At 40.5% G+C, this 25815-nt stretch overlaps 1 long non-coding RNA gene across 3 annotated transcripts in view; it reads right to left on the reverse strand.

The window, feature by feature from the left end:
- The window catches only part of LOC110195766 (uncharacterized), a 64465-nt gene extending 39127 nt beyond the window's left edge, over positions 1-25338 (reverse strand). For all 3 annotated transcript variants that reach the window (XR_013485327.1, XR_013485326.1, XR_002320997.2), the window contains exons 1-2: positions 25152-25338; positions 13652-13797 (exon numbers count right to left, since the gene is read on the reverse strand). This is a non-coding gene — a long non-coding RNA (uncharacterized LOC110195766). The remainder of the gene's footprint in view (positions 1-13651; positions 13798-25151) is intronic.
- Between the last annotated feature and the right edge of the window lie 477 nt (positions 25339-25815).

A 25815-nucleotide genomic window follows, 5' to 3' on the forward strand; every position in this document is an offset into this window, starting at 1 on the left:
TCCTTCTATCATCCCCTCCTCCCTTCTCTTATCCCTTTCCCCTTCTATTTTCCTGTTGGGCAGGAATATCTGCCTGTATAGCTTATTTCCCAGTTGCATGTAAAAACAATTTCTAACACTTGTTTTTAAAACTTTGAGTTCCAAATTCTCTCCCTTCTTCCCTCCCCACCTACCCTCATTGAGAAGGCAAGCAATTCAATGCACATGACTACATGTGTAGTCATGCAAAACACTTCCATGATAGCCATGTTGTGAAAAACTAACTATATTTCCCTTTATCCTATCCCACCTCCCCCATTTATTCTATTCTCTCTTTTGACTCTGTCCCTCCTCAAAAGTGTTTGCTTCTGATTACCCCCTCCCCCAATCTGCCCTCCCTTCTATCAACCCTTCTTCTCTTATCCCCTTCCCCCCCCTATTTTCCTGCAGGGTAAGATAGATTTCCATACCCAATTGAGTGTCTAACTGTATATGGTTAAGCCATATTTATGTAGTCACCTCTGTTATGTCATGTTCACCTCACTAGGGTCACAGAATCATCTGTTTAGACTAATGTTATGACTTGGATAGATTTAATTAACTAAATTATCTAAGTCTGTGTAGATCATACCATGAGATAACAAGGTGAGTATTGCCACCTACCAAAGGGCCAGATCTAAGGACCAGAAGCAGCCAGCTCCCTGGGAATCACAGAGAATTTGAATGCTCCATTAAGCACTCTCCAGTCGAGTCAAATCAATATGCATTTATGTGGCTAAAATATCCTTAGGTACTGTACTAAGCACCAGGCATACAAAGAGAGGTAAAAACAATCCATGCTTTCACAGAGTTCACAGTTTAATGGGGGAAAAAACATGGAACCAACTATGTATGAACAAGATGTATGCAGGTTAAATTGGGGGTAATCTCAGAGAAGATGCTGACATTAAGCAGGATGTGGAAAGGCTTTCTGCAGAAGGTGGGACTTTAGCTGAGACTTGAATGAGGAGGGGTGGGGGACAGCCAGTGAAACTGTGTGGACTCAGGAGTTGGAGTGTTGTATGTGAGGATAAACAGGGAGGCAAGTGTAGCTGGATCTTGGAGTATGTGGAAGTAAGTTATAGGAAGATGGGAAGGGATACAGGCTGGGACTCAGCTGAACTCTCCCAATACTCCCCTCCAAACAACTTTAAAATAACACCTCAAATAAAATTTTGGAGCAGCAGAACCAACAAAAGGTCAGAAGATGACTTTTTTTTATCATTGTTATTAATATTTTTTTAAATTAATTTATTTTGATTTATCAATAATCACTTCCATAAGCTTTTGAGTTTTAAATTTTTCTCCCCCTCCCTCCTTACTTCCCTCCCCAAGGCAACACACAATCTGATATAGGCTATACATATACATCCCTTTTTTTTTTTTAAAGGCAATTGGGATTAAGTGACTTGCCCGGGGTCACACAGCTAGTAAGTGTCAAGTGTTTGGTCTGAAGCCGGATTTGAACTCAGGTCCTCCTGACTTCAGGGCCGGAGCTCTATCTGCTGTGCCCCTATACATTCCTATTAAACATATTTTCACATTAGTGATGTTGTAAGTAAGAATTAGAACCAATAGGAGGAACCACCAGAAAGAGGAAACAAAACACAACAGAAGAAAAAAAATAGCAAATATTATGCTTTGATCTATACTCAAACTCTATAGTTCTTTCTTTGGATGTGGATGGCATTTTCCATCATGAGGCCTTTGGAGATGTCTTAGATCCTTGTATTGCTGAGAAGGGTTAAGTCTATCAATATTAATCATCACACAACATAGCTGTTACTGTTCAATGTTCTCCTGGTTCTGCTCACTTCACTCAGCATCAGCCCATACAAGTCTTTCCAGGTTTTTCTGAAGTCTGCCTGCTCATCATTTCTTATAGCACAATAGTATTCCACATTCACATACCATAACTTGTTCAGGCATTCCCCAGTTGATGGGCGTCCTCTCAATTTCCAATTCTTTGCCAGAAGGTGACATTTTTTCCAGCCTAAGACAACTTAGAAGGTCTACAGGAGTGGTCTGTAACACCAGAATGGGCACAGGCCTGGAGGGCAGCAGGAGTGCTATCAGTGGGCCTTGGAGACAGCAGCCTCAGGAGCTGAGAGCCCAGAGACAGTAAGGGGGTTGGATAACTGGTCAGAAAGGGATTAGAGGGGACCTTTTGCTGGCACATTGGGTATAGCTGATGCTGATTGGCAGTTCTGGGTCATGGGTCCAGGGTAGAGAGGAACACTGGTGGTTGGTCACTAGGAAGCAGGGACACTGGTCACGGTTCCAGGGTTAAGAGGAGAGCTAGCATTTGTAGCTGCAGAAGAGCAGGAGACTTGGTCACAGTTCCAGGGCAAAAAGGAGCACTAGTACTTGCAACTGCAAGGGAACAGGGCCTGTTCCTGGGTAAAGACCAGAGCACAGATCAGGAGAGCAATGACCATACATCTATCAGGATAACACCACCTTGGAAGCACAAAAAAATTGCAAATCTCCAGAACTAGCTCTGAAAACAGCATCACAAGAAAAACCTGAAACTTACCATACTGCTTCCTTACCCCAAGGTGAGCAGAGACCAGCTTTAACATAAAAGTTCAAACTGGATAAATAGGCTGGGAAAATGAGCAAACAACAACAACAAAAGAACTTAACCATAAAGTTACTAGGGTGGCAAGGAAGACCAAGACAAACATAGAAGACAACAATTTGGAAACAGCTACAAACAAAGCCTCAAAGAAAATGCCAATTGGACCCAAGACAAGCAAGAATCCCTGGAAACATTAAAGAAAAAGATAAGAATGGTAGAGGGAAAATTGGGAAAAGAAATGAGTGATGCAAGAAAATTAATAGCTTGGTAGAAGAGGCACAAAAATTCCTTGAACAAAAGAACTCCTTTAAAAGCAGAATAGGCCAAATGGAAAAAGAGGTACAAAAGCTCATGGAAGAAAATACTTCCTTAAAAATTGGAATTGGGCAAATGGAAGCTAACTACTCCTTGAGACTTCGAGACAATAAAACAAAATTTTTTTTAAAATAGAAGAAAATATGAAATATCTCATTTGGAAAAACAACTGACCTGGAAAATACACGAAAAGAGAAGAATCATTAGACTACCTGAAAGCCATGATAAAAGAAAAAGAGCCTGGACAGAATCTTTTTAGAAATCATCAAGGAAAACTTCCCCAAAATCATAGATCCAAAGGGTAAAATAGAAATTGAAAGAATCCACCAATCACCTCTTGAAAGAGATCCCAAAATGAAAACTCTCAGGAATATTATAGCTCCCAGGTCAAGGAGAAAATATTGCAAGCAGCCAGAAAGAAACAATTCAAATATTGAATCTCAGTCAGGATCACACAAGATTTAGCAGTTTTCACAATAAAGGAACAGAAGGTTTGGAATATAATATTCTAGGAACATGTATGGGGAGTAGGGTAAAGAAGGTAGGATTACAACCAAGAATAATCTACCCAGCAAAACTGAGTATAATCCTTCAGGGGAAAAATGGATATTTAATGAAACAGAGGACTTCCAACTGGGGAAAAAATGGATATTTAATGAAATAGATTACTTCCAATCATTCCTGATGAAAAGATCAGAGCTGAATAGAAATTTAGCATTCAAGCAGAAAAGACTCAAGAGAAATGTAAAATGGTAAACATGAAAGAGTGGGACCCAATGGAGTTAAACCTTTTATATTCCCATATGGAAAGATGATACGTATAACTCCTAAGAACTCTATCATTATTAGGACTATTAGGAGTCTGCACAGAAAGAGGGCACAGATACGAATTGATTATATTGGGATGATCTCCAAAAAAAGATTGTAGAAAGAGGGATGCACTGGAAGAAAAGGAAAGGAGAGGTAGAATAAAGCAAATTTTCTCACATAAAGGAGGCATGCAAGGAAGAGCTTTTATAGGGAAAATTGGCAGGAGTGGGCAATGCTTAAACCTCACTCTCATTGGAATTGGTTTAGAGAGGGAAAAATACATATACCCACATTCAGTTGGGTATAGAAATCTATTTTCCACAATAGGGAGGTAGGAGGGGAAGGGGATAAGAAGGATGGGGTAGAGATTATAAGGAGGAGGATGCATTGAGAGAGGCAGTGGTCAGAAGCAAAACCAACTTGAGGAGGGACAGGATAAAAAGAGAGAAGAATAAGCAGAGGAAAATAGAAAGGAGGGAAATGCACAGTTAGTGATCATAACTGTGAATGTGAATGGGATGAGCTAACCCAGGGGTGGGGAACCTGAGGCCTTGAGGCCACATGTGGCCTTCTAGGTCCTTGGGTGCAGCCTTTTGACTGAGTCCAAATTTTATAGAACAAATTCTTTTATTAAGGGGATTTGTTCTGTGAAGTTTGGGTTCAGTCAAAGGGCTGCACTTGAGGACCTAGAGGGCCACCTGTGGCCTTGAGGCCATAGGTTCTCCACCTCTGATAACCCATAGGATGGAAAGAGCAGAATGAACTAGAAACCAGAATCCAACAATATGTTGTGCCCAAAATTTTCCAATTCACTATCAATTAGAGAAAGGCAAATTAAACTCTGAGATACTCCCTCATACATATCAGAAATGACAAATGCTGGAGGGGATGAGGGAAAATAGGTATGTTAATGAACTGTTGGTGGAATAGTGAACTGGTCCAACCATTCTAGGGGACCATCTGAAATTATGCCCAGAAGGTTATGAAATTGTCGATACCCTTTAATCCAACAATACCATTACTAGATCTATACCCAAAGAGACCAAAGAAAAGGGAAAAGGGCCCCTATATACAAAAATACTTATAGCATCTCTTTATGTGGTTTCAAAGAATTGAAAATTGTGATGGAGTAGTATGACAAGGGAGGTGACTTCAGAAAAAACATAGCAAGACCTATATGAACTGATGCAAAGTAAAGTAAGAAAAGTCAGGAGATCAATGTGCACAGTAATATCAATGTTGTAATGATGATCAACAGTGAAAGATGTGGCTTCTCTGATCAATTCAGTGATCCAAGACAATTCTAAATGACTCATGGTGAAAAAATGCTCACTCCAGAGACAGAACTGATGAATTCTGTGCAAACTGAAGTATATTTTCTTTTTTTTTTTTGTATTTTCATGTCACTAATATGTAAATATGTTTTACATGATTTCACTTGTATAATTGATATCATATTGTTTGCTTTTTCAGTGTGTGTGGGAAGGGTGGGAGGGAGAGACTCTGGAACTCAAAATTTATACTGAAAAGATTAATAATAAACATATTTTTAAAAGAAGATTGGAAAGATAGGAAGGGGCCAGTTTAAAGCCAGACAGGATTTTATATTTGATTCTGGAGATAATAGAGAGGCACCAGAGTTCATACTTTTTATGTGCAGGTATCACTTGGAAACTGAGTGGAGAATGGACTGGAGTGGGTAGAGACTTGAGGCAGGATGACCCACCAGAAGAATATAGCAGTAGTCCAGGCATGAGGTGATGGAGGACTGTCCCAAAGTGATGGCAGTGTCAAAGGAGAGAAGCTGGCATGTAGAAGAGATGAATGAAAGTAGAATTGGCAGGATCTGACAACTGATTGCATTTGAGGGTGAGAGAGTGAAGAGGAGTTAAGGATGACAGCTAGGTTGTGAGCTTGGCTGACTGAAAGAATGGAGGTACCTTCAGCAGTAATAAGAAATTTAGGAAGAAGGAAAGATTTGTGGAAATGTGGGGATGGGGAGAGGTAATGAGTTCAATTTTGGACTTGTTGATTTTAAAATGTCTATGGGACATTCAATTGGTGATGTCCAATAAACAGTTGCAGATGTGAGACTAGAGATCAACGGAGATGTTAGAGCTGGATAAGTAGATCTGGAATCATCTATAAAGAGATAGAATTAAATCCATGGGAGCTTAATGAGATCTCCAAGGGAAACAGTATGGCAAGAGAAGAATAGATATCCTAGGATAGCCTTGGGGAATAACCATGGTTAGTGCATACAACCTGAATACAGATCCAGCAAAGGAGAGTAAGAAAGAATGGCCGGACAGGTAGGAGGAGATCCAGGAGAGAGCAGTATCATGCAAATCTAAAGAGAAGATGATTGACAGTGTCAAAGACTGCAAAAAGTTTAAGAAATTGGGAAAGAGCAGTTTCAATAGAATGATGAGGTCAGAAGCCAGACTTCAGACAGTTAAGAAGAGAATGAGAGAAAAGAATATGGAGGCACTGATTATTGATGGCCTTCTCAAGGAATTTAGTCATGAAAAGGAGAGATATAGGATGATAGCAGAATGGATGGATTAAGTGATTATTTTTTGAGGTTGGAGGATATATGAGTATATTCATAGGTAGCAGGAAACTAGCCAGTAGACAAGGAAAGATTGATGAGTAGTGATAAAAAGAGCATGAGAGAGGGACAATCTGCTGAAGAAGATGGGATGGAATGAGATCATTTGTGCATATAGAAGGTTTTCCTAGACATGGAGAAGGACTACCTCTTCAGGTGAGACTAGGGTGAAGGAGGAAATAGTCACGGAAAGCTTCTGAGTGATGTAAGATGAAGTGAGAAAATAGAACTCTCAGTGACTGTCTTAAACATTTTTATTGTGTGTGTGTGTGTGTGTGTGTGTGTGTGTGTGTGTGTGTGTGTGTGTGTGTGTGTGTGTGTGTGTGTGTGTGTGTGAGTGAAATGAGTCATGGCTTTCCTCTGGGAGGGTGGGAGAAGGGGAGCCATGAGCACCTTCTGGTGTTGGGTGGAGGACATCTTCAGTCAGATGTGTGGGAGATTAATAGGGCCTGGTCCTCACTGAATAGGATCAGGCACGTGAACAGAAGGACTGCTTTGATGGAAAAATATGTATGTATACTTCAACTAGATCCTATTCCTGTAGCTTGTTTTGGCATGAAGGCAATCCTGGATTCTTGAAGGTTAAGTCACTGGAGCCCAATCTCAGGCAGGTCTTAAAAAGCTGAAAGGTTTTAAGTAGAAATACAGCAATGAACTCTGTTGGTTTACCCAATTATAACCAGTCAACTAATTTTAGAGATAATGATAATGTAAGGTTGATGACCACATTATGATTTTTTTTTTGGCACAGCAACTCCTAAAACAAGTTACTGAGAAGTTGAGTGATTAGGCATAAAGGATGTACAAGCCATATAGGTGAATCCTAGATCCTCTGCATGCAAACAATAGTTTGTTGAAAACGTAAATGAGATGTAACTTAAAAGCTGGTGTTTATACATTGCTTATAAGTGAGATTTTTGTAAAGTCCTTAGCACACAAAAAATTATATCTGATTAGAACCTCACAACTCCTATGAAATAGGAGCTATTATTATCCCCATTTTACAGATGAGGAAGCTGAAGGTCATAAAGAAGCCAAATGATTTCCTTGCCCAAAGCCACATAGCTAGCCAGAACCATAACTAGAATTCAGGCCTTATGAATCTTAGTTCGTTTTCCTTCCCACTATACTACACTAACTCCCAGTATCTCTACAGAGAAGCACTAGTTTGAGATGCAACATCTAAGTCACAGGAGTAGGAAATGAAATTTATGAATGACTGTTACCTTTAAGAAAGAGAAAAGTTTTACAAGGGGTTACTATTCTTGTCTCAAGATATCTCTGGTCAACAAAAATCATCAGATTCTAAGAAGAAACCACTTCAAAGCACTTTTGTCTATTCAGTAATTTTTTGTGTGATATGAAAAGAACACTAGATTTAAAGTCAGAGGACCTGACTTCACATATAGACTCTGATACTCATGTGACCTTAACCAAGTCATTTCTCCTCTGGGCTTCATTTTCCTCATCTCTGAAAAACATTAGATTTGAGAATCCCTAATATCCCTTCCAGTGCTAAGTCCTATGATCTTATTAAGTAGTTTAGGCACTGAGAAAGAGAGCACAATTCAGATAACCACAGTGGCTCCTGAGAAATACACTGGGCATAGGAGAGGGGGTTTGGGAAGGAGGGAGGGGAGAAGAGAAAGGGAAAAAGAGGGGAGGGGAACCAGAGAGCTGATTTAGTCATCTTTGTGACTCAGTTTCCTTCATAATCAATCCCTTGCCTCTCTAGATACCTACATAGTGTCATTTGAGGGGTAAAAGACCCAAATGCACCAAAATATCAGTTTCCCATCCTCCTCCAGTCATAAAAATCTCCTTTCCCTGATATTTTGCTGGAAATTCTCATCATTAGAGTCAAAATTGTATAGGTCTCTATAGGGCAACTATGAAAATGTAGGTATGTTGCTTGAGGTGGGGGCCTGAGCGTACATTATATTAATATATTTTAGTTAAGTATCACTTTGGAATGTACTGAGAGCCTGTTTGTTATTGTTGTTGTTATTGTTTACCCTTCCATTCTCAAAGAAGATCATGACATCAGGAAAGTGATGTCTTGACTTGCAAGTGAATTGGATTTAAGTGAGGCAGTGCTGTGCAAAGTCATCAGCCTCACTCTCACCTCCAGAGCCAACTGAGTCCAGTGGGAAGTTACAGTTCAGGATGACAGGAGATGGCCCCAACTGAGAGCCTAGCCAGGAAGGGATGATGAGATACAAAAAAGTTTCAGTTGGTGGGAAGAGGGCACAATTTGATGGTGGCAAAACCTGGTGTAATGGACTATTGGAATAAGGTTCCTTTGCTTAAGGATCTCACAATTTAATTGGGGAGACAAATCAATAGTGGCCCATACAAGACAGTACTTCACCAAAGTCCTAAAGTATGTCTCGTGTCTCAATGCTGACAGAGGTTTGGAAGACGAAGGGATCAATGACAGCTAGGGCAGGCAGGGAGAATGTCATGAAAAAGTCAAGCCTTGAGCTTGGCTTTGAAGAATATATGGAAGACTAAGTGTTAAAGTATTTTGGGCAGAGCTGAATAGCTTGAGTAAAGGTCTGGAGGTCTGAAAGAGCTTAGTTTGTTCTTGGGATAATGAAGATGTTGTTAGTTGGAAAAGTATGAAAATAAGGTTGATAGGTTAGATGGGATGGAGAAGATTAGAGTAAAAACAGTAGAATGATTGATTGTGGAGATCACTTAGGTTTTGAAATAGCCTGCAGGCAACTGATGTCATGGATTATTGTGAATATCAAATGACTTACAACATCACTTATTTGTTATTATTATTCTACCCACTGGTTACCCCCACTAGCTACTCAATTAGGTTCTTGAACGCCTAACTGGGAACAAAGGGAAGAGGCTTCCTATGATCTAATTTGTCGCTGATGAATGTTCCCTAAGAAACACCTAATTTAGGAATTTAGATGTTTGTTTCAGGTACCATACAGAAGTAACTTGGTCCAGAGGACCAGATAGGTGCTGAAGAGGCCCATGAGCACTAAATAAGAGAGATGGAATTCAAACCTGGGCACTCGGATTCCAAATCTAGCCTTCCTACCACTGCCCGGCTCCATCTCTTACCAACTGGGAGGCAGACACAAATATAGAGTGGCTGGAGGTGGTTGTTTTCATGTTTTGCATAGCAAATATAATAAGTAGAGCATGCCTGAGCAAGACATCATCCTGACCTCATCCAAATGATCATTTTGGCCTCCGTCACTTGCTATCTTCTCTTCTGAACATTTCTTAGGGCTGGAGACAATGGAGAGATTTACAAGCAAGCTGAGCTATGTTAAAAATAACAGCAAGACATTTAAACCTAATCCCTCATTAAACTCACTAGAGCTCTTGAGCAAGCTGGTCTCAAAATAAGAGAAGCAGTTAATTGAGATGGTTGTGGAGTAGAGTTGAATCTGCTGTGATTATGTTACATCTTCCCAAAGTCACCAATGATCACTGGCACTTTCTTTAGCCTGGGTCTGGGTAAAATACTTTATATATTTTTTTGAGCATTTAGATAATTTGCCTGGTAGGTGACACAGTGGATAAGGGGCTGGGCTTGGAATTAGGAAGACTTGAATTCAAATCCAGCTTCAGAATCTTACTATCTCTGTGATCTGGGCAAGTCACTTAACCTCTATTTGCCTCAGTTTCTTCATCTATAAAATGAGAATAATAATAATTATAGCACTTACTTCCCAGGGTTGTTGTAAGGATCAAGTGAGATATCACATAGTGTTTTGCAAACCTAAAAGCACTATACAATTGCTAGCTGTTATTGTCATCATTATTATTATTGTCATTATTATCTATCAGCTTTCCAGGGCTTGCTTTGTGGTCCACAATGTCTCTTGCATCATACCCCATCTCTCTGCTCTTGCAAGCACCTTTTCATCAGACCCTCATCCCCTCAGCTACACTATTTCAACGGCCCACTAAATGATATCTCTGCTTCAAGTCTCTCCCCCCTACAATCTATCTGACACATAGATTCCAAGGCGATTTTCCCTAAGCACTGATCTGATAATGTCACTTCTCTACTAAATAAATTCCGAAGGCTCTCTGTTGTCTCTGGTATTAAACACAAATGCCTTTGACTTTTAAAGGCCTTTACAACATGGCTCCAACCTCCTTCTGGTCTCATTATACACTATTGCCTTTCCTGGGCTCTGAACTTTCTCTGTTCTTCACACGTCACTCCTTCCATCTCCTTTCCTTCATACTGGCCACACCCTATGCCTGGAATGCACACTCTTCTCACATACAACTCACAGAACCACTCACTTTTTTCAACTCCAAGTACCACCTTCTACAACTGGCCTTTCCTTATCCCTATGCCCCCAACCACGAGTACCTATCTATCTGGTACTTATGCTACTGGTATTTTGTATTTATTCTGTATATGTTTATTCTTTCTAATTTACAAAATGGAGGAGTAACCAACAAGGACCCAATCTTTGAAACATGCACAAATATTCTCTGCCTGCTTCCAATCCAAACACATAGACATTTTGGTAAGCCTACTTTTGTTTATGAATGACTGATGAGGTATTACCTATCTCCTACCCATCTACCATGTGTCTTCTGCCTGGGCTTGTCTGTCTCATGGTTATTGCTTGGACACATCCTGATTCTTCTGGCTACTTCTATTGGCTACTGTGGACCCTGCTACCTACTCTGGTTGCCACTGGGACCTCTGATGGGACCTCTGGATCTCTTGAACCCACCATGGGCATTCTCTATCTCAGGGTAGTCATCCAGTTAAAATTAAGAAAAAATGAACACAAAAGAAAAATAGGTGCCATGTGTTCATGGACATGTGGTGGGTAGGTGAGAGATAGTTCAGCTTCATTTCCCTTCATCTGGCATCTCAAAACAGTCCTGCCTCCCCAGAGCCACCATGAAAGACAATGTTAAATGAGCAAATCTCCTCTTTCTCATGTAGACAGTTCCAGTTCAATGACTCAACCTCTGAGTCATTGGTTCTTCTGGCTTTATGGAAAGGAGACCAGTATGTCTGGATTACAGAGTAATGGAACGGGGGTGGGGGATAGGGGTGGGGTGGGGAATAAGATATAAGACAAAAATATTGATAAACTGAAAAGCATCAACTAGAGGATAATCAAGATGATGAAGTAAGAGCTTTAAGGTTCTGCCATATAAAGCAACTGAGAAAGTTTTGCCTGGAGGAAAAAAATTTTTTTTAAAAAATTCTTAATTTAATGAACACTGAAAAAGAGAGAAAACATTTCTATATACAAAGTAAGACAGAAAAGTGGGATTATATATGAAAATGCAAATCTCCTATATAGCCTGCTTTTTTAAGGTATATAAATTTTTTCTGAACTTAAACATCAAAAAAAAAAATCCATATACATAACAATTAAATGTTATCTCAGTGTCCTGATGTACCCCCCCACACACTAATTTTATTTCAGATTTTGGAACTGTGTAAAATATATACTTTGAACTTTTTTTTTAAGAGAGGCTTTATTACCGCACCAGGAGATGGTGATAATGAAATTATCAGACCACAGATCTGGAGCTTCAGGGGACCTCAAAAGCCCTCATTTTACCAATGAGGAAACTGAGAACCAGGGAGAGACATGACTGCTTCAAGGTTGCATAAGTAATTAGCATCAGGAGTGGGATCTGAGCTAAGTCCTCTGACTCTCCAGTGCCACCAGTGCTTATGGTACCACACTAGTGTCTTTCCTATATCATCTTTTTTTTTGGAAAGAGTTTTCAGGTTCTAAGTTCAGAATCTGTCTGAAACCCCTGTGGAAGAGGAGCCTTATCACACCCATTTAGCAGCTAGCTGTTCAATGAAAACGTAGGAAGATGGTGGTGTTCAGGGATTAGAGCAATGGGTAATAACAGTTTAGCAGGGCTAGCATACCATGTATGCTTTAGGTCCAGAGGGGCTCGAGATTATAAAAGTCAAAACTGTCTTTTTCCTTATTTGCTAGTCAACTGAAGGAGGGTGTCATGGTATTTTAACATTAACTTATCACATATATTTGCGTTGGCTTATGATTGGAATCCTGATGGAAAACAGGTGGCAATTCAAGAAACTAATGCTAAGGACTTTGGGAATTACAAGAGGATGCTTTGGGGAAAGATTCAGCTGAAGCAGGAGTTCATAACCTTTTGTGTGTGTGTGTCCTGGACCCCTTTGGCAGTCTGGTGAAGTCTATGGACCCCTTCTCAGGATCATATTTTTAAATACATAAAATGAAATGTGGAGGATTGCTAAGGAAAGCAATTATATTGAAATACAGTTGTCATAATATATATTTTTTTAAATTCATGGACCTGAGTTTGAAAGTTCCTGGACTAAAGGAATGCTTTCATCAAGAAAGGATATTCTATAGCACTTGCATTTGGGGGGTGACTATGGTCAGTTCAGATGTCTTTTTGAAGCAGAAAAACTAAATAACTAGAAGGTATTTGAATTCTTAAAATATGTTCTTGGAGAGTCTGCATGCTGTTAGGAAATGAATTCCTTTCCTCCCCCACACTCCCCAGAAAAAGAGAGAGAGAACTGTCAGATGGAGCATATTATCATTGAAAGAGTATCCCCAATAGATGAGATAACCAATTGTAGTAAAAAGATCTACCCCCATGACTCATTTTGGCACGGAGGAGACCCTGGATCTAGAAAACTATGCCAATAGAGTCTCTGGCAGGTTCCAACAAGCTGGAAAGACTTTGGATATAGAATCAACTAGAGACCTTTCAATTGTCTCATGAGGGCAATATATTAGAAAATAAATGGATTCTTGGATTCTCCATTAGCCACAATAATGCATGCTGGATTTGTAGTCAGAGGTTCTGAGTTCATATTCTGGTTTTGCCACTTGCTACCTGTGTGACCTTAGGCAAATCCTTTCACCGCTAATCCTATTTCCTTATTTGTCAAGGGAAGTTACAAATATTTATTAAATAAGTGCCTACCATGTGCCAGGCACTGTGGTGAGTGCTGGGGATAAAAAGAAAGGCAAAATCCATGTCTGCCCCCCAAGGAATTATAGAGTGAGGATGTTGGACTAGATAAACTTCGAGGTCCCTTTCAGCTCTAAGTCTGTCATCTTATGAATAAAGAAAAACAATTGGAGAAAACGAATCAACTCAGAATTCTATTCAGACAGTTTGTGGATCCTTCAGTACCCATTGTCTTCCACCTCTCTACAGAAATGGGAAGTGTATTTTGTTACCTGGACTGTGATAGGTAATTTCAGTTAAACACAGGTTGCCTTTCAGTGTTGTTTCATTTGCATCATTGTGTAAATTATTTATCAGGTTTGGCTTACTTTGCATCAGTTCATAGATGTCTTCCCAAGCTTCTCTGATTTTTTGTATTCATCATTACTTATGATACAACAGTGTTCCATTACAATCGTGTAGCACCAGTTCTTGAGTCCTTTGGCAATCAGAGAGGGTCCACTTTGCTTTCTTACTGTGATTTAAAAACAGAATACAGGAGTTTTGCTTTTGAAATTTGAATCTATTATTAATAGCATCAAGACCAAACAAGCAAGTATTATATATGCAAAAGATGCTCGTTATATTCCTGAATGGACATGGTAGACACCCTATGTTGCAAAAATTTAAGGAAAACTTGGATGGCTCCTCCAGAGAGGGGAATTAAAAAAAACAAACACTGAGATTAGTTTGGTTGGGTTCCTGTTTGAAGTGAATGAGGGGAAGAGATGGGGGAGTTTAGACTGAGTAACACAAGAAATCTAGCCTGTAAGATTTTAGGTGGAGCCAGGAAAAGAAAGAGGGAAAAGTGAGAATGTGCTGACTCCTTGGAGGGGTGCAAAAAAATCTGTGAGGCTTTGTGACCCACAGGCTATTTGTAAGAAGAGCAAGACGCATCAAACAAAGCCAAGCAAAACCAGTGCTGAGAAAGAGAGTAGGGAGTTTGTGGAGATCTGTAGGAAATGCTGGGTTGCTGGCCACACCAGGTAAGAGTGGAGACCATGATATTACTTTAGAACCATTTGTGTAATTAAGAATTCTTATATGGAAGATATATACATATATACATAAAATATATAAGATTTATAAGATTCATTATTTTATATAACAAATATAAATAATAATAATTGACATTTATGTAGTATTTCAAAATTTCAAAATGATTTTCATGCATTATCTTTTTTCCGTCTCACAATAACCCTCCAAGATACTGCAGGTAGGGACAGGTTGGTGGTGCAGTGGATAGAGCACTGGCCCTGAAGTCAGGAGGACCTGAGTTCAAAGCTGGCCTCAGACCAAACACTTGACACTTATTAACTGTGTGACCCTGGGCAAGTCACTTAACCCCAATTGCCTTAAAACAAAAGATACTGCAGATATTATTATCTCCACTTTACAGAATAGGAAATTGAGGTTAGGAGAGATTAAGTGATTTGCTTATGGTGAAACAACTAGTAAGAGTTGGAGGCAAGATTTGAACCCAGGTCTTCTTGACTCCAAATTAAACACACTATCTACCACAAAATGCTTATTATGATCAAGGCATTGCACTTAGGCAATGGGATTTAATAAAGTATAATATATAGCCCCTTCCCTCATGCATCTAGTAGGGGACATAAGACACAATTCCAAATTATTATAACAAAGTTATGATATGAGAAAAGGATATAAAGAACAAGATGGTGGAAACTGACAAAAGTTAGTCCTTCTAACTTTTGTCTCAGGCCAAGGAAAAGAAAACATACCCTATGATTTGGCTCAAATCTTGCCTTCATTTCTTCTGCAAACAATTTATCCATTGAACCACATAATTATATGTGGGTGGGGACAGTTTGAAAATATCAACACTCACGTGACATCAGAGACCTTCGTAAAATAAATGCTTCTCTTCATAAAGCATTACATCTCCACTCCCTTTTAAGTCAGTGCTTTGCTAATTAAGTATTTACTACCCCTTCAGGTGGCTAATTAACCCCAACCTCATACCAAGTACCTCTTTCTCTCCCCCTTGCCCCTTTCTTCTTTTTGTATTGATCCAGTGATTTTGGCTGAAGTGGAAAGAACAGAGAATCTGAAACATTCATATTTCAAAGCCGATTTCCACACATGGGCCCAACATATTAGAAAAGGAATGGCTCTTGGATTCTCCATTAGCAATAATAATCACAGTGTCTCAAGCTAGAAATCTGCAGGTGAAGCATGGATCTGGAGAAGGAATGTGTTTCTCATTAGACACCTTGAAAATGTATTTTATGCACCATCTGGGAAAGAAAGGAGGAGGCTGCTGAGTGAGATTTCTTTTAATAAGCCCAATGTTTCCCACTGTGGCTTTGTCTTCTTTCTCTTATAAAGCTCATTTGGGATTCGGTTTCCAAATTCTTTCTTCTTTACCCCTAGAAGAAAGGCCCTGAAATGGTGCCTAGCAGAAATTCAGATGTGGGGATAAGGTAACAGGGACAATGGTTCCACTGCAAGTGGCCTGGTGCTAAGGTAGGGGCACCATAGAGCCATAACTCACCAGAGGATTGTAAAGTAGGAAGATGCTGGTTGCTGCAATGAAGACACATGCATCACTGCTCTCCCCCCATCCTCTCTACAGCCTGCCAGGCACCTGATTCCCTCATCAGTATCCTCAACTGCCTTTGCCCTTCTGATTAGAGGACTGGTGAGACGAATAAGAAACCCCTCCCAAAGCCTCCCTTTAAGAAGGGCTCAGAAACCAAGCCAAGTCTTCATTTCCTACCAGCCAGTTTCTGCAGATTCGATTCCATCATTATCTTCCTCCCCTCCCTCCCCAGGAAAAGCTCATCATTAGGAAACCCGTCACCAGGACACTGTATCAGCTTTGGTACTCACACCTCATTAGTACCTACCTTCAGTTTCCTTTGCCCCCCTGAAGGGCAGAGCAAAGAGTTCCTCCCAAAGCTCCCATTTTAAGAAGCCCAGCTCAGATGCTTAGCCAACTCTTTGTTTCATTTCCAACCAGCCTTACTCCTTGTACCCACTCAGATACCCCTCCTTTCCCTGCTTTTTAAGCTCCCTTTTTTGTGTGGTCTTCCCCGGTTAGATTGTAAGCTCCTTAAGGGCAGAGTACCTAAGCAGTTAGCACAGTGCCTGGCACATAGTAAGTGCTTAATAAATGTTTATTTTACTTATATTTCCCATAAGGCAGAAAATGTGACAGGAAAACACAAATTTTCCTCCTCTAGAGGGGGATGGAAGTCTCTCAGTGGGAGAGAAAATTCTGCCTCAGACATTGAGCCAATGAGTTACAAGGAAAAGAAGTCAAGCCAAAAACAGTTCAGAACAGACCATAATGGTGCCTAGGTGAGAAAAAGCCTAGGCAGAACCCTATTTCTTTAGTCATTTGGGGCTATAAGGAGAGAAGAAAAAAAAACCTTTTGTATACAATTTTCCTGAGAAAATTGTGTGTAATCTTATTTCATGTACATAATATAATATGCGTATTTAATTATGTACAATATGTATGTGTACATTATATTACTAAGGCATTACTTTTTTAGCCATCAACAAATAGGACCAAAGACAAAAATGGTAAAGTAAGTCCTATTTAGACTGGATTCTAGGCTTGAGATATTTAATGACAGCTGAATATCAATTTGTTTAGTTTAAGGTGGTATGTATATATAATATATAAACATTCCTACAGGCAGCAGAGATGGGATCCTGCCCTTTGTGTTATAACCAACTTCAATTTTTGTTTTGTTTTATGTGTTTGCTAGTTTTTGAATCTCTAGGCTCTGAGTAGATTCTCGTAGGTGGAGTTCTGTGTTTGCGTGATTATACTTTCAGGGTCTTTTTTGTCTCTACCCCAGTCACCCGGGATGCATGAGATGGTGCATTTTTACCCTTCCATGGTATGGTAAAGTTGCCATACATGGGAGTAAGATAAATTTTAAACATATGTGCTCTGGCAGTATCCAACATTGAATCTGGTCAATCAATAAGCATTTTTAAAAATATAATTATTTTATTTTTAATTTATGGAATAAAACAAGCATTTCCCTAACATGGTACAATAAAAAAGATGATTGCACATGAAATTATTAAGCACCATGTGTTCCACATTCTTTTAAAATTTATTTTCAATTTTTAAAAAAATCCATTTTCTCTCCCTCCTGCCTCTTCCTTCCTTGAATAAAAAGGAAAGAAAAACAAAACCCAGTTAACAATATGTATAGTCACACAAAATAAATTCCCACAATGGCCGTGTGCAAAAACCATGTCTCATTCTACAACCCCAAGTCAATCACCTCTCAGTCAGCGTGTGGGTAGCATGCTTTATGATTGGTTATCTGGAAACCTTGGTCATGGTATTCATCAGAGTTCTTGAGACTTTCAAAGCTGTTTGTCTTTAAAACATTGTTGTCACTATATAAATTGTTCTGGTTCTGCTCACCTTTCTGCAGCATTTCATGTGTCTTTTTAGTTTTCTTTGAAGCCATCTTTTTCATTATTTCTTACAGCATAAATGCTTTGGGCAGAACACCCTCAGGGGAGAGGAGAGGACAGAGCTAAGTAACCCAACTGGAACTGGCCAGCTGGGTCCCCATTCAGGCAGCTCGGACCAGGGTCTCTGAGGTGGGATGGACAACTTAAAAGGCTGTCCAAAAGCTGCCTACTTAACTTGGGGTTTACTGGCTAGTCTGGCTCTCAAAGACCAAGCCTTAAACCCAATTCACTCTGGAGCTCATAGATTGGACAAGTCCCTGCCCAAGCACCGCTTCATTTTATTTTTTGGGCCCTCCTGACTCAGAGTGAATGTAAATAGCAACTGTTTCTCTTTTGGCCAGCAACTCTGAGGGTCTTCCCTTCCCAGTTTGATTTTTTTGTTTAATTAGGGGCCATCCTTTGACTCACTTCTTAATGAGGCCTATTCACAGAATGCGCATTGCCTCACTCAAAGTGAGAACCTGAAAGATCTCAGTTTAAAAGGGCCAGGGTCTCCCGTTGTATCCAGAGCTATCCCCAGTCATTCTGATGAATATCTGGCCACTGGATCCAGATAGCTCTGGAACAGAAAGTGAGGCTGGTGACCTTGAGCAGCCCTCCCTCACTCAAAATAAAATCAATTGCAAGTCATGTCATCATCTCCCTGATGTCATGGTCGTCTTCTAGAACGAAGGACAAACACACACAGCACGATCGTATTCCGTGACATTCACATACCATAATTTGCTTAGCCTACTTCTCCAACTGAAGAGGAACCCCCTTAGTTTTTAGTTCTCTGCCACCACAAAAAGTGCTGCTGTAACTATTTCTGTGCATGTGGGTCATTTTTCTCTTTCTTTGATCTCTTTAAGGTATATATATGACTAGTAGTAGTATTGCTGGGTAAAAAGGCAACCATGGTTTAATAACTTTGGGGGCATAGTTGTCCATTGTTTTCCAGAATGGCTTGACCAGTTCACAGCTCTACCAAACAGTACACTCAACTGCCTGTTTCCCTACAGCCCCTCCAACATGTTTTCCATACTATTAGGCATGATGGAGGATACAGGAGAAAATGTGAGGCATGACTTCTTTTCTCAGGGACTTGCCTTCTAGGTGGGAATCCACGTCAGTGGTGAACAATAGCAGAGTACATAGCACTATAAGCGGAAGTAAGTCTTGACATATAGAAGTCTGGCCTTGTAGTCAGGAAGTCCTGGGTTTGACACCCATTACCTGTGTGACCACAGACAAGACATTCAACCTCTGAGCACACCAATATCTTAAGACTGTGCTAAGCACTAGGGATGCAAAAATGAAGAACACAATAGTCCCTGATCTCAATCAATCAATAATCAATCAGCGAGCATTTATTAAGTATTTAGTATGTGCCAGGCATAGCTCCAAGCTCCGGGAAAATAAAGAAAAATAAAAACAGCTCTTCCTTCAAGGAGCCTACTTCAGCAAACACATTCATAAATAGGTACATATAAGATAAAGACTGAGTAAATAGAAAGTAGCCTTCGAAGGAAACTCATTAGCAGCTGGGAAGCTAGGAAAGGCCTCCTGTAGAACTGAATCTTGAAGGAAGCCAGAGATTCTAAAATGTGGAAGTGGTAAGAGAGAGCTTTCCAGCAATAGGGAATAAGCCATGCAAAGGAGCAGAGATGGTTCGATGGAGAAATGGGCATGTGTGAGGAGCAGCAATATGGCAAATCACAGCACATGTACAGCACCATCATGTATAAGAAGACTAGACAAACGGTCTCAAGGAGGCTTACATCCAATTTGGGCAAAACGTGTATACAGATAAATATAGAAATTATATACAAAGGTATTTATTTGTCAGGGCAGGGCACTAGCCACTGCAGGGAATGGGATGGGCCTCGTGTGGTCCTTAAAGAGCCTCAAAGAAAGCTAGAGGGGGAGGAGCCAAGATGGCAGAATGGAAGTAGTGACTTGGTTAAGCTCTCCCCCAAACCCCTCCAAATACTCATAAAAAATGGCTCTAAACAAATGCTGAAGCGGCAGAACCCACAAAAAGACAGAGTGAAACAAGTTTCCAGCCCAAGACAACCTGGATGATTGATCAGAAAGATGTATCGCACCAGGCTGGGAGCGCAGCGCAGCACGGTGTGGGTGCGCATGCCGTAGCGAACCTGCAGCAGGCCTCAGAGGAGTGAATCACGGGCAGCTGTGGAGGTTTCCAGACTCCTCAATCCACAAATGCCAAAGACAACTTAGAAGGTCAGTGGGAAAAGTCTGTTTCTGTTGGTGCTGAGAAAGGAAAGTGGGGTCTCAGCTCCATTCCCCAAGAGTGTGGCCCTGTGAGGGGGGGGGCAGCTGCTTCCCAAGCTTCCGGCTGACAAACTGAGAGGGAATCCAGTGGCTGATCAGAGAGGGACTGCAGGGATCTCTTTGCCAGTGCTGAGGCAGGAATCTCTTGCTTTGCCCGTGTTTGGATCTGGTCATAGTTCTGGGCAGTGGTGCTGGGGTGAGGAGGAGCACTGGTGTGGTGGAGCTCGTAGTGGATGTGGAGAGAAACCCTTCCTCACAGTTACAGGACAGAAAGGAGTACTTGTGGTCACAGGCCAGGAAAGGAGTAAACACCTCCCCCCTTATCATACCACCTTGGAAGAATTGAAAACTTATACAGGTCCCTACAAGTATCTCTGAAAACAGCTGTACAAACCCCAAGCTTGGGACAGTACATTCTCCACATTGGAAGCAGACTCTTTACCTTAACAAAGAGTTTAAAACTCAAGTAATTGGCCGGATCATGAGCAAGCAGCACAAAAAGAGTCAGACTATATTATCTTACTTTAGTGGAAAAGAAGATCAAAATATACAACCAGAAGAAGACAACAAAGTCAAAGCTGCTACATCCAAAGCCTCCAAGAAAAATATGAATCAGTCCCAGGCCTTGGAAGAGCTCAAAAGGGATTTTGGGAAGAAAGAGGAAAAACTGGGAAGAGAAATGAGAGTGATGCAAGAAAATCATGAAAAACAAGTCAACAGCTTGCTAAAGGAGACCCAAAAAAAATACTAAAGAAAATAACACCTTAAAAAATAGCCTAACCCAAATGGCAAAAGAGGTCCAAAAAACCAATGAGGAGAAAAACGTCCTAAAAAGAAAAATTGGCCAAATGGAAAAGGAAGTCCAAAAGATTACTGAAGAAAATACTTCCTTAAAAATTAGAATAGAGCAATTGGAAGATAGTGACTTTATGAGAAATCAAGACACTAAAACAAATCCAAAAGAATGAAAAACTAGAAAACATTGTGAAATATCTCATTGGAAAAACAACTGACCTGGAAAATAGATCCAGGAGAGAGAATTTAAAAATTATTGGACTATCTGAAAGCCATGATCAAAAAAAGAGCCTAGACATCATCTTTCAAGAAATTATCAAGGAAAACTGCCCTGATATAGTAGAACCAGAGGGCAAAATAGAAATTGAAAGAATCCACAGATCTCCTCCTGAAAGAGATCCCCAAAGGAAAACTCCTAGGAATATTGTAGCCAAATTCCAGAGTTCCCAGGTCAAGGAGAAAATATTACAAGCTGCCAGAAGGAAAAATTCAAGTACTGTGGAAACACAATCAGGATAACACAAGATTTAGCAGCTTCTACATTAAAGGACCTGCAGGGCATGGAATATAATATTCCGAGGGCAAAGGAGATAGGATTACAACCAAGAATCACCTACCCAGCAAAACTGAGTATAATCCTTCAGGGGAAAAAATGGTCATTCAGTGAAATAGAGGACTTTCAAGCATTCCTGATGAAAAGACCAGAGCTGAATAGAAAATTTGACTTTCAAATACAGGACTCAAGTGGAACATGAAGAGGTAAACAGGAAAGAGAAATCATAAGAGACTTATTAAGATTGAACTGTTTACATTCCTGCATGGAAAGATGATATTTATAACTCATGAGACCTTTGTCAGTATTAGGGTAGTTGGAGGAAAAAAATTATATGTATGTATATGTAGATAGATAGGAGATTAAGGGGTCATATCTGGAGAATAAAATTAAGGGATGAGGAGGATTATACTGGAGGAAGAAAGGGAGAGGTAGAATGGGGTAAATTATCTCACAAAAAAAAACAGAAAAGAAAAGTCTTACAGTGGAGGGGAAAGGGAAGGTGAGAGGGAATGAGTGAATCTTATTCTCATAGGATTTGGCTTAAGGAGGAATAACATACACATTCAATTGGGTATGGAAATCTGTCTTACCCTACAGGAAAATAGGGGGAGAAGGGGACAAGAGAGCAGGGGGATGATAGAGAGGAGGGCAGATTGGGAAAGGGTGTAATCAGAAGTAAATACTTCTGAGGAGGGACAGGGTCAAAAGAAAGAATAGAATAAATGGGAGGGCAGAATAGGATTAAGGGAAATAGAGTTAGTTTTTCACAACATGTCTGCTATGGAAGTGTTTTGCATAACTACACATGTACAACCTATATTGAGTTGCTTGCCTTTTCAATGAGGGTGGGTGGGGAGGGAGGAAGAGAGAAAATTTGAAACCTAAAGTTTTAAAAATATATGTTTTTATAAAAAAAATGTTTTTACATGCTCCCGGGAAATAAGAAATACAGGAAATGGGGTACAGAAGTCTATCCTGCCCTCCAGGAAAATAGAAGGGGAAGGGGATAAGAGAAGGGGGGAGAGAAAGAAAAGAGGACAGACTAGGGGAAGGGATATCCAGAATGCATGCCATCTTGGGGTGAGGGGAGGGGTGAGATGGGGTGAAAATTTGGAACTCAAAAACTTGTGGAAATGAATGTTGAAAACTACAAATAGATAAATTTATATTTAAAAAAAAGAAAGCAAGCTAGAAAGCCTGTGAGGTTGAGGTGAAGAGGAAGCTTGTTGCAGGCACAAAGAAGAGCCTGTTCAAAGTCACTGAGTTGAAACATGAATGTTCTGGATGGGAAACAGTGAGTAGCCCAACTTGGATGGAATGTTTGCCACACTTGAGTTCCCTGGAATGGTGACATCAAAAATCTGGATCTAAATAGGCTCCACCACTGTGACCTGTGTGACTCTTCTGGACCTCACTTTCTTCACTGGCAAAATGAAGAGACTGGGTTAGATGACCTCTGAGGTCCTTCTGAGCTCTAGAGCTATAACCCTATGACCTGGATTCAAATCCTGTTCCACTACTGTAACCTTGTAGACCTTTTTCTAACCTCTATTCTATGTGGTTTTTGTACGTACCTATTTATGAACATGTTTCCTGCAGTAGGCACCTTGAAGGTGGGGCTGTTTTTCCTTTTTTCTTTTTTCCAGAACTAGGAACTGTGCCTGGCACATAGTCAATGCTTAATAAATATTTGTTGACTGACTGTTGATCGCACCTTGGGTGTGATGCCTTGCCGAGTCCTTTTCAGGGCTGCTCATCCACCTTTGGAGTCTGCCTATCACTCAACTCTCACCTGTCACCCAAGAAGCTGTAGCATGTGCAGCAGCCACACCCCAATAAACCATCTCAGACGACAGGCTAAACCAGGCTGAGGGTAACCAACAGGCCTCAAACCCATTGGTGAATTGGGGGATATCTACCCCAAGCATGTGTAGATGTCCCCCAGCAGAATGGGTGGATGAGAACAATTTGTTCTAACAGCCATGAAGGTGGCTAAAGCAAGTACTGTGGAGCACTTTGTGCTTGCTCAGACAGTGAAGATGCTAAGGCCATCCACTGCCTTCTAGGCCATTATCAGTTGTCCAGACTTTTGTCTTACTGCTGGATTTCGATGACGTTGTGAAATTCTGCCTCACTTCAATCCAATTCAACCGCAGGGTGCAAGTCAAGACATCACCCCATGATGTCATTGGTCCTCTTAGAAAACAAAGGGCAGACAACAACAGATAGAGACCCCGAGAAACAGAGAGACAGACAGACAGAGACAGAGAAGTGTTGAGTTGTGGGGTGTACAATAGGGATGGGAAGAGGAAGTACCAAGTGGACATTGGGCAGGAATTTGGGGAAGGAAATCCAGTGAGGTCGGGAATAGTCTGGGAATGTTTTCAACTGGAAGGAGAGACTAGAGTAGAGGTATGAGGGATGACATTTCAACAAGCAGAGGGAAAGGAAGAGGGCATTCCAGAGTAGGATGAGATTAGGCATGACTTGTTTGTGACTCTGTCCATCCAGGATTTAGTTCTGACTGAATGAGGGGTACATGGAGCTAAAAATCACAAAAAATCTTTTTTGAAGGTAGGTATTTCCAGAGCACCACCAGAGAGGAAGGTCTGTGGGTCACCCACACTTTTCTTCAAACTGACCTCTACTCAACAGCCCACATTTTAAGGTTTCTTGACATTTTTCCTCTGATTCTTAAAGTTGCTATTTGGGGGGTGGGGCTAGGCAATTGGGGTTATATGACTTGCCCAGAGTCACACAGTTAGTAAGTGTTATGTGTCTGAGACCGTATTTGAACTCAGGTCCTCCTGACTCCTGGGCCAGTGCTCTATCCACTGTGCCACCTAGATGCCCCCCTTTCCTCCAGTTCTTAAGAGTCTGTAGCAGATAGAGTTTTGTTTCATCTTTTTGTCTAACCTCCATACGTGTGGCTTTCAGAAAGGCCTAGTATACTCCCTCTGAGTAATTTCATTAGCCTCTCTGGAACTCCCTTTCTTCATCTGCAAAATGACGAGTCTGGGATAAATAACTTCTGAGGTTCTAGACCATAATCTTATGACCTGGATTCACATCTTGCCTCCACCACTGTGACCTGTGAGACCTTAAGCAAGTAATTTACTCTCTCTAGGCTTCAGTTTCCTCCTCTGTAAAAGAAAGGGGTTGGAGTAGGTGACCTCTCAGGTCCCTTCCAGCTCTAAATCTGAGATCCAAGGAACTGGGACAGATGAAATGAGAAAACAACAGAAAGCAAATGAACCTAGTGATATTACAGACTAAACAAATTCCTGACACACATACCTAATTAAGCTGAGGAAGTTCTGAAGGGCAATCTGGCAAAGCAATGTCATTTACTCAGGAAAACTCAGATGTTCCATAAGGGAGCATAAGTTTATAAGGTTTCTTGGTAGCTTCAGTGTAATGGTTAATGACCTCCCTTTTGTCACGTTCAGCGACTCCAAAAGCTATTGGTCTGCATCCTTTATCAAGGAAATTAACAAAATATTAATAGGAACTTATCGCATTGAAATAGAGGCTCAAAAATTTTTTTTTCTACATTCAGGGACCTAAGGGTGTGTGCTTTGGAGGATTTCCACAAAGAAGTGATGATCAATTAAAGTTAAAAGTAGCATGTTAAAACAAAATCTAAAACCAACTGTAGAACTATTAAAAAACACTCCCCACTCTCACCCACCTTTTATTGGAAACAACTTTGGATGCGTTATACTCACCCTCCCGGATAATGACTGAGGACTTTTATGTTCATCTTGAATTGACACTATCCAGACCCCAAGCATGGAGTTGGCTATAGATAGAAAAGAGAGGTCATTTCTTAGGGGGCTAGGGAGGAGGCATCTGTGGTTCAGCTATCTGATGGCTTGAAACAGAGTATAGGGTTTAAGGACTTGCCTTCCCTGGTGCCTGGGGCTCCATAGACTGAAAGGAGAAATGTGACCTTCCCTGTATAGGAGAGAAATATTCATCTTCCAGACCTCCAGTCCTAGGGAAAGTTCACCGCTGTTTGTCTGGTTTATCTTTTGAAGTTGCCTGCCAAGGCCAATCTGTTTTAGTACTTTAAAGGCCAGATGGAAGGTCACTTTTATTGCTTGCTGAGGGCCTGAACTCCAGTGAAGCAGACTTCCCTTCCTTGTGATGACTTGTAATATCTCTTCTATGATAACTTATGATCTATGCTATGTAGGGAGCATTTCTCGGCCAGCCAGAAAGTCCTTATAGGTCAACTGAAGAGTATAAATATGAATATATGTATGTGTATATATATGTATATTTGTATATGTATGTATATGTATATATATACACACACACATACACATATATATACATTTACATGTGCGTGTGTATGTATATATATATATATATAAAATACTTTAAGAG

Source organism: Phascolarctos cinereus, unplaced genomic scaffold (genome assembly GCF_003287225.1).
Source record: "Phascolarctos cinereus isolate Bilbo 61053 unplaced genomic scaffold, phaCin_HiC Scaffold_3;HRSCAF=262, whole genome shotgun sequence".
NCBI classification, from domain to species: Eukaryota; Metazoa; Chordata; class Mammalia; order Diprotodontia; family Phascolarctidae; genus Phascolarctos; species Phascolarctos cinereus.